Source organism: Plecotus auritus (assembly GCF_963455305.1).
Source record: "Plecotus auritus genome assembly, chromosome: 10".
Taxonomy (NCBI): domain Eukaryota; kingdom Metazoa; phylum Chordata; class Mammalia; order Chiroptera; family Vespertilionidae; genus Plecotus; species Plecotus auritus.
Window position 1 is genome coordinate 59143700 of NC_137785.1, and position 14049 is coordinate 59157748.

Sequence of the window (14049 nt, forward strand, 5' to 3'; positions counted from 1 at the left end):
AGAGCCTTCCGTGTGCCAGGCCCCAGGTGAGGTGCCAAGAGGCAGGCACTCCAGGCACACGCTCCCAGAAGGCACAGACCTCATGCCCAGCCCCCCAAGGCGTCTGTCTGCAAGGGCGCTGCGCACAGTAGGTGCTCAGGCAACCACGTCTACTGGAAGGCCAGTGCCCCCCCCACACACCTCTTCACCATTAGTGACTCACTCCTTTAAGCACGGCCCTCACTAGGCCCCCCTTTTCGGAGGGAAACACTGCCTGCACATGTTTAGCACACTCTCACCCCTTCCCCCCCGATAAGGAAAAAGGCAGAAAGGGGAGTCCAGCTGGCCTTGGGGAGCCTCACGCCGTGCTAGTCCCGCCCGGGGCCACGGGACAGCGGGCTCCCCACAGCCACCCGGACAGCCAGGCACGAGAGGGCCCGGGAGGTGGGAGAGGAGATGCATCCAATCCCACAGACAGACGGAGCCAGGGGAACCGCTGAACTGGGTTGAGGGGGGCGGGGGGGCAGGAAGGGTGTGAGTTCGAGTCTGAATCCGGCACTGCTCGCTGCCTGCTTAAAGACGCAGCAGGGGCCAGAGGAGGCAGGGCCAGGAGGGCTCCTGGTTTACGGCGGGACGGTTGCCAAGGGGAGCAGAAACCACCAGAGAATGCTATGCAGTGCTGCAGCGAAGGCACCCTAACGTCTCACAAAGCCGACCGAAACCAAAACCCCAAGAAGAGCGATTAGGGAGACATCTGCAGGTCCTGTCACGAGGCGTGGCCTCCCTCCCAGGTAAAGAGCGCCCGCGGAAAAATAAGAGGTAAATTAAAGACACTGACCCGGCAGAAACCTGGGAGACGGGCATGAACAGGAAGTTCACAGAAAGGCAATGCAAAGGCTCCTAAGCATTTGGAGAGAAGCTGATCGCCCCCCCCCCCCCCGCAACACACACACACACACACACACACACACGCATAAGAGAAACGCAGATTAACTCTACGAAGGAACGCCAGTTTTACTTATCCGACTGGCAAAGGTCAACCAGGGGTCCTCAAACTATGGCCCGTGGGCCACGTGCGGCCCGCCGAGGACATGGATCCGGCCCGCCGGGTGCCGCTGCCTGTCCTGCTTAGCAGCCGACGCGTCCCGGGCCCGCAGTGCGCATAGGAATTTGTTCATAGTTTTTTTTAAACTATAGTCCGGCCCTCCAACGGTCTGAGGGACAGTGAACTGGCCCCCTGTTTACAAAGTTTGAGGACCCCTGGATAGCACTTCACAGACCTGTGTTGGCTGGGCTGAATAGAAACAGGCACTCACACACTCACACTCACACACACTCACACTCACACACTCTCACACACACACTCACACTCTCACACTCACACTCTCTCACACACACACACTCTCACACACTCACACTCTCTCACACTCACACACTTACACTCTCACTCACACACTCACACACACACTCGCACTCACACACTCACACTCACTCACACACACACTCGCACTCTCTCACACTCACACTCACATACACACTCACACACTCACACTCACACACTCACACTCACTCACCCCGACAGGAGTGAGGCTCAGCACCACCCCCGGAAAGGCAGGTAAGTCATCTCTAACCAAGTAACCAAGTGGCTAAGGTGCACAGACCTTTGACCGAGTAAATCTACTTCAAGGAGCTTATCCTGCTCACGCCTTCAGGAGTGTGAAGTGACGTGTCCAAATCATTCACAGCAGCGTTGTGTGTGGCAGCAAGAGACGGGAAACGGTGCGTCTACCAGCCAGAAGCTGGTGAGACACATCAGGGCCCATCCTTACGACGGAACGCTACGCAGCTGTCAAAGGGGGCAGCCGCCGAAACAGCGCCGTCCCGGGGGATCCCTGACAAATCCCCATGGGACAGCAATGCCCGGGAGCGGGGTGGAACCCGGACACCGGAAACCAAAGCTGCTGCTGGGGGCAGAGCGAACACGTCGTCCCTCCCCGGATCTGCCGTTTCTGTTTCGAGTGTCATCACGTAGCTCCTGCAATTTTTTTAAAAGTTTTTCAGCCCTGACCGGTGTGGTTCAATGGATAGAGCGTCGGCCTGCAGACTGAAGGGTCCCGGGTTCGATTCCGGTCAATGGCATGTACCTTGGTTGCTTGCACATCCCCAGTAGGAGGTGTGCAGGAGGCAGCTGATGGATGTTTCTCTCTCATCGATGTTTCTAACTCTCTATCCCTCTCCCTTCCTCTCTGTAAAAAATCAATAAAATATATATATTTTAAAAAAAGTTTTCACAGGAAAACCAGGATCTCCTGTATACATCGTGTCCGCAGTTAACAACACAGCACTGCAGACGTCCAAGCTTTTTCTCAGAGGGTGGACTGTATGTGTTACCAGAAAAATAATCATAGACAGAGTAAAAGAAAACTTTTGGAGGGGATGAACGGTTGACGGCATAGATGGCAGCGATGGCTTCACGTGTGTATACTTATCTCCAAACTTAGGAAGCTGTCTACATTAAAAATGTACAGCCCGGCCGGTGTGGCTCAGTGGTTGGTTGATCGTCGACCCGTGCACCCAGAGGTCACGGGTTCGATTTAAAAAAATCAAACCACACGGGGCTTTGAGGGGGTTCAATGGGACGGTGTGGGCAGAGCACCGGGGCTGCACGTGGCACCCAGGAGATCATTACCTGGGTTCCGTGTCTTATTTTCACAATAACCTAGGGGTTATTGTCCCCCTGCCATGTCCCACACTTCCCACCCGGCCGCCGGCCCTCCACCCTTCCTCGATCCGGGTCGAGAGGACAAGGATCAGGGCAATTTAAAAAAAAAAAAGTACAGCTTTTGGTATGTCAATCATATCTCAATAAGGTGGTTTTTAAAATAAAGTGGTAACGACACTAGTAGAAAAAATTCAAAGGACGATATAAGGCGGGTGATGTCTAACGTGACTGGAAGTTTAGTATGTTGACGTGGAAAGATGTGTTCCTAGCATGTTTGTTGGTGTGTGGGGGCACATGTATGCATATATGTGTGGAACATAAAAATACGTTATTTTAAAAAGAAAACAAGTCTTAGGTGCACGGTGTCTACGCTGCATGACCTGGAGGAAGCTGCGGACCCCCTCTGTGCCTCCGTTTCCCATTCTGACCACACAGGGCTTTGAGGGGGTTCGATGGGGCGATGTGGGCAGAGCACCGGGGCTGCGCGTGGCACCCAGGACCCGGGTCGAGAGGACAAGGATCATCAGGTTGGCAGTGAGCCCGGAACCTGCGCCTCCCGCCCCACCCCGGCCCTGTCTGACCACAGCACCGGGGGGTCCAGCAGCCCAGGCCCTCGCTCTGCCCTGAGAGTGATCTGGCCTCCGGGGTGGAGACGCCTGTGGTCAGCACCTCGGGGTGCTGCCTGGGGCCACGAGGAGCAACACGGTTGACACCCCCATGTGGTGCCCGGTTAGGCCTCAAGGGAGCAGCTATCCACTGGGGTCGGGGGTTTGTGGGGATGTCTGTCCGAGGCAGGGAGAACTCCCGGGGGCTTGGCCCCCACCCCAAGCCCCCGAGGTCTGCCGACAGGAGAGAAAGCATAACACCGAACCCTCCAGACGACGCGGCAACCTCTGAGCCCAACCGGAGGCAAAGGCAGAAAACCAGGCCGGCTAGGGACCCCACGGTCAGCCCGGCAGCACCCCCAGCCGAGTGAGCAGGGCTGGGACCGGCCTGGGCACGGTCCTGCCACCTTGATCCCCAGCCAGGGAAGACTCTGGGACCCTAACCTGCTCGGCCCAAGTCCCCAGCCGGGACGCAGCAGGGCTGAGCCTCAAACCCGGACCTGCCCATCCCACGGCCAGGCTCTCTCCACCCGCTCTGCACTTCCCGAGACGGGCTCTGCCCAGGGCCGGGCACACGAGCGGTCACAGGTGGCCACTCGCCGTTTCTGTCACGGGCAGTGCACGTTAACACTCCCCTCCTCCTTCCAAGATCCCCGAGCACATGAGCAAAGCAAAGGCTCTGGCAGGTCCTGCAGGGAAGGAACTTGCTGAATGGAAGGCAGCTACACCTTCCCCCAGCTTCCTGGCCCCAGGGGCTCGTTCTGCAGGAAGTCCCCGGAGACTGGGACATGCTGACTCCGGAGCCGCTGAGGGTCAGCGCGGAGCTTCCCCCAACCAGACTTCCTGGGCCACTGTGGCCAGACAGGCCGCTATCCTCCCGCCCCTTCTCTGCCGGCCTGGGAGCCCCACTCCCCCACACCCACCCGGCGCTGGTTGGGCAGGATGGGCACACAGTGGGGGGACCGGCCCAGCCCCGGGCTTGGCCTCCGTGTGGGGGTGAGAGAAGACACAGGAGACGCCTGGGGAGACGCCCCTGCCCTCGGGGAGTTTTCAGTCGGGGAGACTGAACCTGCCCGCCTCCTGCCTCTCCCATGCAAGGCGGCCAGGTGGCCCCTGCCTCCGTCTCCCCACCGGCCTGGCAAACAAAGCAGAGCCCCAGGCGGACCGCCAGAGACCCTCCCAGCTCTGCCCCTCTCACCGCGGGCCTGATCCCCCCAGCGTCTCCTCGGACCAGCAGAGGAGCCGACCACAGAGAGGGCAGGGGGGCAGGGCACCCCCACCCGGAATCCGCAGGCCATGTTCGGGGCCTTGGCGGCCCCTGGCCATTCCCAGAGCCCAGGGAGGCATCACGGCGCCTGCAGCCACTGCCCGGCCCCGAGGTCCCAGTCTGGCTCCTGCAGCGCCAGCCCCCATCCCGGGGAGGGAGACCCCATTTCCCCCGGCTTCCTGAGCCCCTGGGCCAGGCCAGCACAGCCCGGAAGTGCCCTTCTGCAGGGAAGCAGCCCCGCCGACCACCCCCAAACCACAGCCCGGCTTCCGGAGCGGCACCCACACAGGGGGCACCCACATGGGGCTCGAGAGGCCCTCCATAGCCCGCTCTGGAGCCAGCCCCCATCCGGGCCACTCACTCCTCCCACAAACCCCTGCTCTCCAGAGCCAGGGTCGGCTGGGCACACACAGGGCCTCGATGGAATCTCAGGCCGCAGCATCCCCACCACCACCCCCAAACCCGAGCCTCCCCGGGATAGTCCACCAGGCTCCCCGCACCTGCCCAGGACCCCAAGAACACCCAGCCCAGCCCTGCTCACCCCCTGGCCAAGAACCTCCAGCTGGGCTCCCCGAGGCCTCCTTCGGGGCTGCATGATTTGACTGATTTCGCTTCCCCACACAAGCCCCGCCCACGGCAGCCTGAAAGCACTGCCTCCTCCCCACCCCAGCGCCCTCTGTGCCCGCTCAGCTGCCACCTCCTCCAGGAGGGCCGCCGAGACCACCTGATTTGGGTGCAGCACAGGGCGCCTGGCCTGCCACTGCCCGGGAGGGACACCTCTCCCCAGGGAGGCCTGGCCATGCACTGCCAGCTGCCAGGGCACAGCCCCACTGGCACACAGGTGACTCTCAGGCCCCAAACTCCATGGCCGGGCCGGATACAGCCGCACTGACCCCGCACCGGGTCCGTGTGCCTGAGCTCACGGGTCACGCCTCCCAGGACCCGGTTTCTCCCCTGAGCCCCGGGGATGGAATCGCCCCTGCCCCAGCCTGTCCCGGCGGTGAAATGACCTCGGGGCTACGAAACCCTCAGAAAGCCAGGACAAGGCCACCCATGAGGAGCTGAGCCCACTCTGGTCCAAGGCTCACCACCCGCCCACCTGCCCCCGAGATGGGGGCTGGGCAGGGCCTGGAAGCTGCTCCGCTCTAGGTGTCGCCAGGGCTGGGCAAGGCCACGCCGTGCCGTGGGCAGCTGAGAAACCCGTGGGCAGCGGCGGGTGGAGCCGGATGCCGACGGCTATCGGTGGGCACGCTGCCACCTCCTTGGGGCCCGGGGGTGGCAGGAGCCACAGGTGGGCGACCGGGCTGGGAGGGGGCCGGCAGGAGGCCTCTGCCCACGGCCAGGGAAGCCCCGGGCCCGGGCCTGCGGGTCTCCGATGCCACTCTCCCTGAAACCTGCCCGGGCACTGCCCTCGGCAGGGGAGGAGACAGGAATGAGGATCAGCCAGGGCGCAGGCCGCCAGGCAGGTTCCCTCCCCACCGAGGCTGGCTGGACGGACGGGCAGACAGAGCCGCACCCCAGCCGGGACAGCCATGCAGCCACCTCCCTGCTCGGCGGCTCCGGTCCAGGAGCGGCGTGGCACCTCCTCCCAGCACCGACCCGCGGGGACCACAGTGCCCATCGCACAGATGCAGAGACGCGCCCGGCCCTGCTCTCTCACGCCGCCGGGAGGGGGCCGAGGGGCCGGAGCCCCGGCTGCCACCAGCGTCACTGGCTCTGCCTGGAGGGGGCTGGGCCCCGGGACCCCCACACGACCCTCCTCCTCTGGCCGTTCAGACGCGGCATCTCGTTCGCCCCTGTGACCCACGCCACAGGAACTCCCGGCGCTCAGCTACGTAGGTCTTACTTTTTAACTTAAAAATATCTTTTAATTGGTTTCAGAGAGAGGAAGGGAGAGGGAAAGAGAGAGAAGCATCAAGGATGAGAGCGAATCATGGACTGGCTGCCTCCTGCACGCCCCCTACTGGGGAGCAAGCCTGCAACCCGGGCCTGTGCCCGGACCAGGAATCGAACTGAACCATGACCTCTGGGTGCTAAGTCGACACTCAGCCACCCAGCCACACCAGCCAGGCTACATAGGGCTTTTTAAGCAGAGTGAACGCTCCAAAGATCCACCATCAGCACCTCCTCCCCCCGAGACTCAACCCCACCAGAGCCCCACCTGGGCTGTGATACGCGCGGCCTGCTCCCTGAGGCCCCAACTTCCCGGAAGGTTGAGCGTTATCGTCCGACTGGGCAACGCTGCCGTCAGCTCAGCAAGAGAGGGTCCCGCCCGCTCTCCCTCCCGGACAGGAGGAGGGAGGTGGGAGACAGGGGCGGCCACCAGCTACCTCATCCTGACCCTGGGCTGGGGGATGAAAAGCCGTGGAAGCCGAAACCAGTTTGGCTCCGTGGATAGAGTGTCGGCCTGCGGACTGAAGGGTCCCGGGTTCGATTCCGGTCAAGGGCATGTACCTTGGTTGCAGGCACATCCCCAGTAGGAGGTGTGCAGGAGGCAGCTGGTCGATGTTTCTCTCATCGATGTTTCTAGCTCTCTATCCCTCTCCCTTCCTCTCTGTAAAATATCAATAAAATATATTTTTTAAAAAAAAAAAAGCCATGGAAAATGCTGCCTGGCCGGCGAGGCTCAGTGGGTGAGCATCGACCTATGACCCAGGAGGTCACGGTGCGAGTCCCGGTCAGGGCACGTGCCCGGGTTGCAGGCTCGATCCCCAGTGTGGGGCGTGCAGGAGGCAGCCGATGGATGATTCTCTCTCATCGATGCTTCTGTCTCGCTATCCCTCTCCCTTCCTCAATAAAAATCAATAAAAACATATTTTAAAAAATAGAAGCTATGGGAAATCCAAAGGGCCGGTCACCTACCTCCCAGCTGAGGCCCTGACTCAGCCCCAGCCACCTGGCGCACAGGGGTGCAGACCAAGGCCCGGCCCGGGACTCCCTCCGGGGAGCCTGAGTCCGCACTCTGCCCACGAGGGCCCTCCACCCCCCTTCCCCCGCACCAGCCTCATCACAGACAGAAACGTGACAGCTCCAGGGAGAGGTGGGGGTGGGGGGCATGGACAGCCCTGAGGCCCACTAACGGGATGACCAGGACAGGACAGTGCCCCCTGGGCCTCGGTTTCCTCCCCTGCAAAGTGGGGACAGAAGTCACCCACCACACCTACAGGGCGGTGGGGAGGCAGGGCTGGGTTAAAGCGATAGTTCCAGACTGTAAAGAGGGCTCCGCGCCCCCAAAGCGACATCAAGCCAGACCATTGTCTCCTCTTAAAAGGCCCCCCCTGGCCCTGACCGGTTTGGCTCGGTGGATGGAGCATCGGCCTGCGGACTGAAGGGTCCCGGGTTCGATTCCGGTCAAGGGCATGGACCTGGGTTGCGGGCACGTCCCCAGTAGGAGGTGTGCAGGAGGCAGCTGATCGATGTTTCTCTCTCATCGATGTTTCTAACTCTCTATCTCTCTACCTTCCTCTCTGTAAAAAAATCAATAAAATATATTTAAAAAAAAAAAAAGGTCCCCCCCCCCAAAAGGCTGCGTGGAGGCCCCACTCCTGCCCCATCCCACGGCTCACTGCACCGAGGCCCTTCGAGACCACCCTGCACCGACACCCCGGAAATGCCACTTCTTCCCCACAGAAAACCACTGCAGTCTGCCCCCGGCATCCACACCTTCCCTCTTGGGCCGAGAATCCGGAACAATCGCAGGCCTCCCCCTCCTCCCCTCCACACCACACCACACCCGGGGCCACAGGAAAACCCCGGAGAGCCCAGGGCCCGGCGGGAGGCGGGCGGACCTGCAGCCCCCTCCCCCCCAGACTGCACCCCCAGACCCCGCACTTCCTGCCCGGCCGCCCCCTCCACACTTCCTCTCTAGCCTCCTCGCATGGCACCTCAGTATCTTCCTTAGCCTGGTCCCGGCAAAAGCGCATCCGCGAAGTCACAGTCAAGGTCCCGTGCAGGGATGGCTTCTTCTGAAACGTGTTCAAGAGCTGACAACTGAACACACCCATCCCCGGAGAGGCCAGTACCACCGAGGCCACACGGCAGGTGCCCCCCTGAGAGAGGCTGGTCCCAGTCGCCCCTCATCGCCCAGCTGTGCTCAGTGGCCGAGAGCTAGCGACAGCCCACGGTCACACGCCATCCCAGGCGGAGCGGCCCGGACACCGGCCGCCTGTCCAGGCCGTGGGCCAGGGGCCTGCGGCTCAGATCCCAGCGGGCCCCCCGCCAGGGCTGGCCACAGAGGAAGCCCCCGGTGCCCGCTGTTCCCAACTCCCTGTGGCGACAGGGAAGAGGAGCTTCTCCCCGTGTGTGTCCGTGTGTCCGTGTGCGGAGCGTGTGGGTGGAGAGGTCCGGAAGGACCCATCGCCATGGTGCGCGCTGGCCCCAGGCCGCGGGCTGGGCGGGCTGGGCAGAGAGAGCTGGCCCACTCTGCAGGCATCCGCTCTGTCTCGGCATGCGCTCCCTCCCGGAGCGGGTGTTTGTTTATGTTCTCAGCCTAATAAAATAAACCCAGCGGCCTTCCTCGCTCATGTGTAGCCATTGAGAAAAGCAGAGCATACTTGTCCGTGTAAGGGACAGCCCTGAGCGGAAGGCGGGCTGAGTCTGTCATTCCCAGATTTCTAGGGGCGACCGGCCAGATGGACGACATCACGGCGACTGTGCGCCTTCCCGTCGTCGAGGCGAAGAGCCGGTGACAGGTTGACTCTGGTCCTTGGTCCAGGAGCCAGGCCACCCGGCTGTCTGCCCAGGAGGCCCGAGAGCCTCCTCCGTCCCCAGCCCAGACCCCGTCCATCCCCTGCCCGGCCAGGCCCGCCTGCTGGGACCGGTGTCTGGTGGTCCCCGTGGGCCCAGCCGTAGGACAGATGGCGCCCCGTCCCCACACCCCACGTTACCTGGCTCTCCTCCGGGGCCCCTGGGCAGCTGGGCCGGGGACTGAGCCGGCTCGCGGGTGGCCGGGCCCTCGCCTGCCCCTGGCCAGCCGGCATCCAGGCTCCCACATGTGCAGGCTGCTTCCCCGGCTACCTAATGCGGGTGAGTCACATCTGGGACCCACAACTTCCTGCTCCGCGGCGGCGGCGGCCGTGGGGGCAGCGCCTCAGCTCAGCGCCCCAGGGGTGCGTGGGGGCCCCCTCCCTGCTGCAGCCGAGCCCTCCGCGGGAGTCGGGGGAGCTGTCAGGCCCGGCTCCCGGCTCCAATGACTTCATGGAAATTGGAAGCGTTAAGCTGGAACAATTTTCAAAAAGCGAAAATAACACACGCACCAAAAACCGCCATGAGGAGCCCCGAGAGTGCATTCGGAGGTGGGGAGCGGGGGGGCGGTGCAAATGGATCCTTAATGCGCAGTTAGAGGCCCGAGCAGCCTGGCACGCAGCTCGCCCTGGCCCCGCTGCTCACACGCCGGCCCCGGGCCTCAGTTTCCCCACCCACATCGTGGAGGGCCTCACCCGTCTCTGAGAATCCAAGGTCTCCAGCCCAGCCGGCTGCCTCTCCAATCCCAGCCGCCCCTCCACCCGCCGAGTGGGGCCAGGCCAGGGCCCATGCCTGGAGTCCCCGCTCCGAACTGCCAGAGCCCCAGAGAACCCCGGGCAGCCCTGGGCCTCGAGGCCAGGAATCAAACCTCACGCCACTTCTGCGTTGCCAGGCCTCAGTTTCCCCCCTGGGGTCCTGGGGGGGGCTCAGCGGTGAGGCAGCAGAGGAGGAGGGGCTGGGAAGCAGCCAGCAGAGACCTCCTGAGACAGGGAAGCACCCCCCGGTCCCCGGGGAGCCCTTCTGAGCACGTGCCTGGGGTGCTAGGGTCCTCGTCTACCTTTTATCCTCACAGGAAACCCTTCTGCTCGGTAACAAAGTGGGGAACGGAGCCCGGTGTGCCCAGCGGACACCTCCTGCCCTCCCCGGGCCCCCTTCCAGCTCTTTCCCCAGAGGAGACAGTGGTCAGACGCTTTGCTGCCGACTGCCTGCACCCCCCTCCCCCCCCTCGGCCTGTCCGCACCCCTAGCCCAGCCAGGCCTGATACCAACTGGGCACAGGCTAACTGGTTCTGTGATCAGCACGTGGACACGGCCCCTGAAGAGGGTCCTGCTCGTACCTCCCTCCAGAGAAGAGGAGACTGGGGGTCAGAGAGGCCACTCGCTCGCCTGAGCACCCAGCGCCGGGGTTCTAACTCAGGTCTGTCTGACTCTCAGCCACGCAGCCATGACCCTCCTGGGAGCGAGGCTGCCTCAGATCCCACTCCGCCCTCCTCAGCGGGGTCCCCTGGGCCGCTTGGTGCTCCCAGACCTTCCGGACCAACTTCCCCAAAGGAGGGGCGGCCTGAGGCTCTCCGAGCACCGGACGAGAAGACTCATTTGTGTCAATCACGGTGCCGGGGCACGAAGCCGGGGCCCAACCCTTCCCTGTCCCGCTCGGCAGCACCCGGCCTCCTCCCTGTGGGTGGGACCCCCCCCGGGGTGCTGGGGACAGACACGTGACTGGCACACGGCCCCTGAGATCCAAGCTTCCAGGTTGAGACGTGGCCCGATGGCGTGGCACAGAGATCTGGCGAGGCACCGTGAAGGCCCGACACAGCCCGGAGCTCAGGGGACAGACACCTCATCCCCAGAGGCGGGGACCCAAGATGGGGTGCCCCAGGCCGAGAAGGTGGCCCGGACACTCCCGGACTGGTGTGTGGGAGCCAGGACGGTAGAGAGCGCACGGTGGGCAGGAGGGACTAGAACTCCAGCAGGAACAAGGCAGAGAGGGTTGGCCAAGGGGCGCCACTGAGCAGGGGGCCAGCAGCCTGGCCCACTCAGCTACTCGGATGGGGAGCCCTCCCCGCTGGGAAGAGCCCCCACAGCACCCCAATGCGCTGTGAACGCGGGCAGCTTCCGGGAGGGGCGTGAGCAGGGAAATAAGCCTCTCTCCCATGTCACCTCATCCCTTCCTTGCCCTTGGGGAGAGCTGGGGCCTCATCACACCGCAGCGGAGGCTGGAGAGGGGACTGAGCCATCGGCTGTAACTCACCCCCAACCCAGCCCCTCGGCCCCGGGGGACGAAGAGGAGACTGGAGAGCTTTGGGGTGAGAACCCCATCGAGGGATCTGGGCCAAGGTACGTGACCTTGGCAGCTCGGGAGCCCACCGGTGAAGGGCGGGACGACGTCCTCCAGCCCCTTGTGAGGGCTACGTGAGCCGTGTGTGTAGGGCACATAGGAGGTGCTCAATGAAAGCCGGTGGGCAAGGGAGGCCAGACAGAGGTGTTCCCTCAGCTCCACCCCTAGTTCCTGCCTGTACCCCATGCTTCCCCTGGGCAAAGACCCTCCATGGCCCGGCGGGTGTGGCTCACGGTTGAGAGTCAACCTAGGACCCAGGAGGTCACAGTTCAACCTGGTCAGGGCACATGCCCAGGGTGTGGGCTCGATCGCCAGTGGGGGACGTGCAGGAGGCAGCCGATCCATGAGTCTCTCTCATCACCGATGTTTCTCTCTCTCCCTCCCTTCTCCTCTGAAATCAATAAAATATTTTTTAAAGAAGGCCCGCCCATCTTCACTGTGCCTCCTGAGCCCAGGCCTGGCCCCTCCTCCTGACCCCGCACGCCAGGTCCCTGGCCCCGCGACCCGGCCGCCTCCCTCTTCCTGCCTCTCTGCCACGCCGGCTGGAGAAAATGCCATTCGCCCTCCCGAGCAAGTGTAGATGCCACCTCTTCCAGGAAGCCCTCCCTTTGGGCCCCGGGCCTCTCCACAGAGGGAATTACTGTGACCCTCCTTCCGCTCGGTGACAGCTCCCTGTTCCTGGGGGAACCGCCGTCTGGTGTCCACTGAGAAATGGGGGTGTGACTCAGCTGTGCAGGGAGGCGCAATCCTGGAACTTCTGTTTCGACTACGTGGGGGAGCTCGCTCAGCCGTCAGGCCGGAGGACGGGGCTGGGGGCAGGCACCGTGGCAGTCGGCTCGGAGCGGCCTCCGGTGACCCTGGCCTCCTGCTGCTCACGCCCCTGCACAATCACACCATCTCACACACACACACACACACACAACAACGAAATAGGGCAGACGCACACCATGGGACTTCTGAGGTCACGCAGGACGCCGCGCCGCCCTCGCTACCTCCCGGATCAGCCAGTGGGGGAAGCCCGCCACCGCGCGGCCTCCCGCCAAAGCCAGCACCCACTTGCCCCCCACGGAAGCAGGTCCCCTGGCCCCGGTGCAGACTGGCTGCCTCATTCTCACCGTTGCCAGCTCAGAAGTGAATGGGGGGGTCCCCTCTCCCCAAGACAACCCCATGACATTTCTGCCAAATGGATCCGCACCCAGATTCTCCCAGTGAGAACGCAGCGGAAACACAGCCCACTCCGTGCGGCCAGCGGCCTGCGTCCCTGCGCTCAGCCGGGGGGGGGTGGGGGAGGGCGGAAGGGGGGGTGACCTCGCTGAGGCAGGCTCAGCCTGGGGGTCCCAGACCGATTTTTCACAGAGGGGGTGGGAGGTGATTCCCACACATCGCGTCACCTCAGGGATGTGCTGGGGTCCCTTCCTCCCGGGCTGGGCCCCTGGGAGGTGCTCAGGGCCACCCCTCTCTTTCTTCACCAGCAGGAAGCGGGGTGTCCAGAGCAGAGCAGCCCCTGGGGTCAGGCACAAGTTACAGCCTAGAACAGGGGCCTCCGACTCCTCATCGGGGGTGCTAAGGGGTGGAGGGGTGAGCCGCAAAGCCACTCCACCTACACGTGTGCTAAGTGATCGCGCCTCGGCCTACACCCCCGCGCCTGGCGCCGCTGCCCCTCCGGTGTACGAAGAAGTCTACGCGACGGCTGCTTGTCCCGGTCCCGGTGCCGGAGAGGAGAGATGAGAGCCTGACGGCGTGTTGGTACAGCCGGCCGGGGGGCAGGGGCCGGCTCCCAGGGCTCCCAGGGCCCCCCCCTCGGCCAAGCCTGGGCGACAGGGCTGTGGCCAGGGAAGGGCAGCCGGGGTCAGGCCGCGCTGAGTAACAGCAGAGGATCCTGAAGGAACAGATGTGAAAGCAACTGCTCTGCCAAGCCAAGGCCTTGTTTCCTTCGTAAAACTTGGCAGCTGGGCGACACCAGCGGACGCCTGTCCTTCCCCGCCCAGCCCAGCCCAGCCCAGCCCAGCCGACGGGAGACGGGAGCGGGGAGGAGCGGGAGGAAGGCCGCCCGCCCTGCGGATCCTGGGAGGGGCGCGGCCCTGCCCTGCGAACAGCAGCCAAGCGGGGAGCCCTCTCTCTTTCCTTCAACATCACAGGTGTGTGTGTGTGTGTGTGTGTGTGTGTGTGTGTGTGTGTACGCAAAAAAAATAAATAAATAAAATAAAATCTGGAAGCCGGGCCAGTGTGGTTCAGTGGTTGAGTGTCGACCCAGGAACCAAGGTCACGGGTTCGATTCCTGGTCCGGGCACATGCCCGGGTTATGGACTGGATCCCCAGTAGGGGCGGCCTCTCGATGAGTCTCTCGTCATGGATGTTTCTATCTTTCTCTCCCTCTCCCTTCCTTGCTCTGGAAT

At 63.3% G+C, this 14049-nt stretch overlaps 1 protein-coding gene across 2 annotated transcripts in view; it reads right to left on the reverse strand.

Annotated features, from left to right (window-relative positions):
* ADCY7 (adenylate cyclase 7) overlaps nucleotides 1–9521 on the reverse strand; it is a gene marked incomplete at its 3' end in the record, with an annotated part of 31228 nt that extends 21707 nt beyond the window's left edge. For both annotated transcript variants that reach the window (XM_080645172.1, XM_080645171.1), the window contains exon 1: nucleotides 9460–9521. The remainder of the gene's footprint in view (nucleotides 1–9459) is intronic.
* Nucleotides 9522–14049: the final 4528 nt, after the last annotated feature.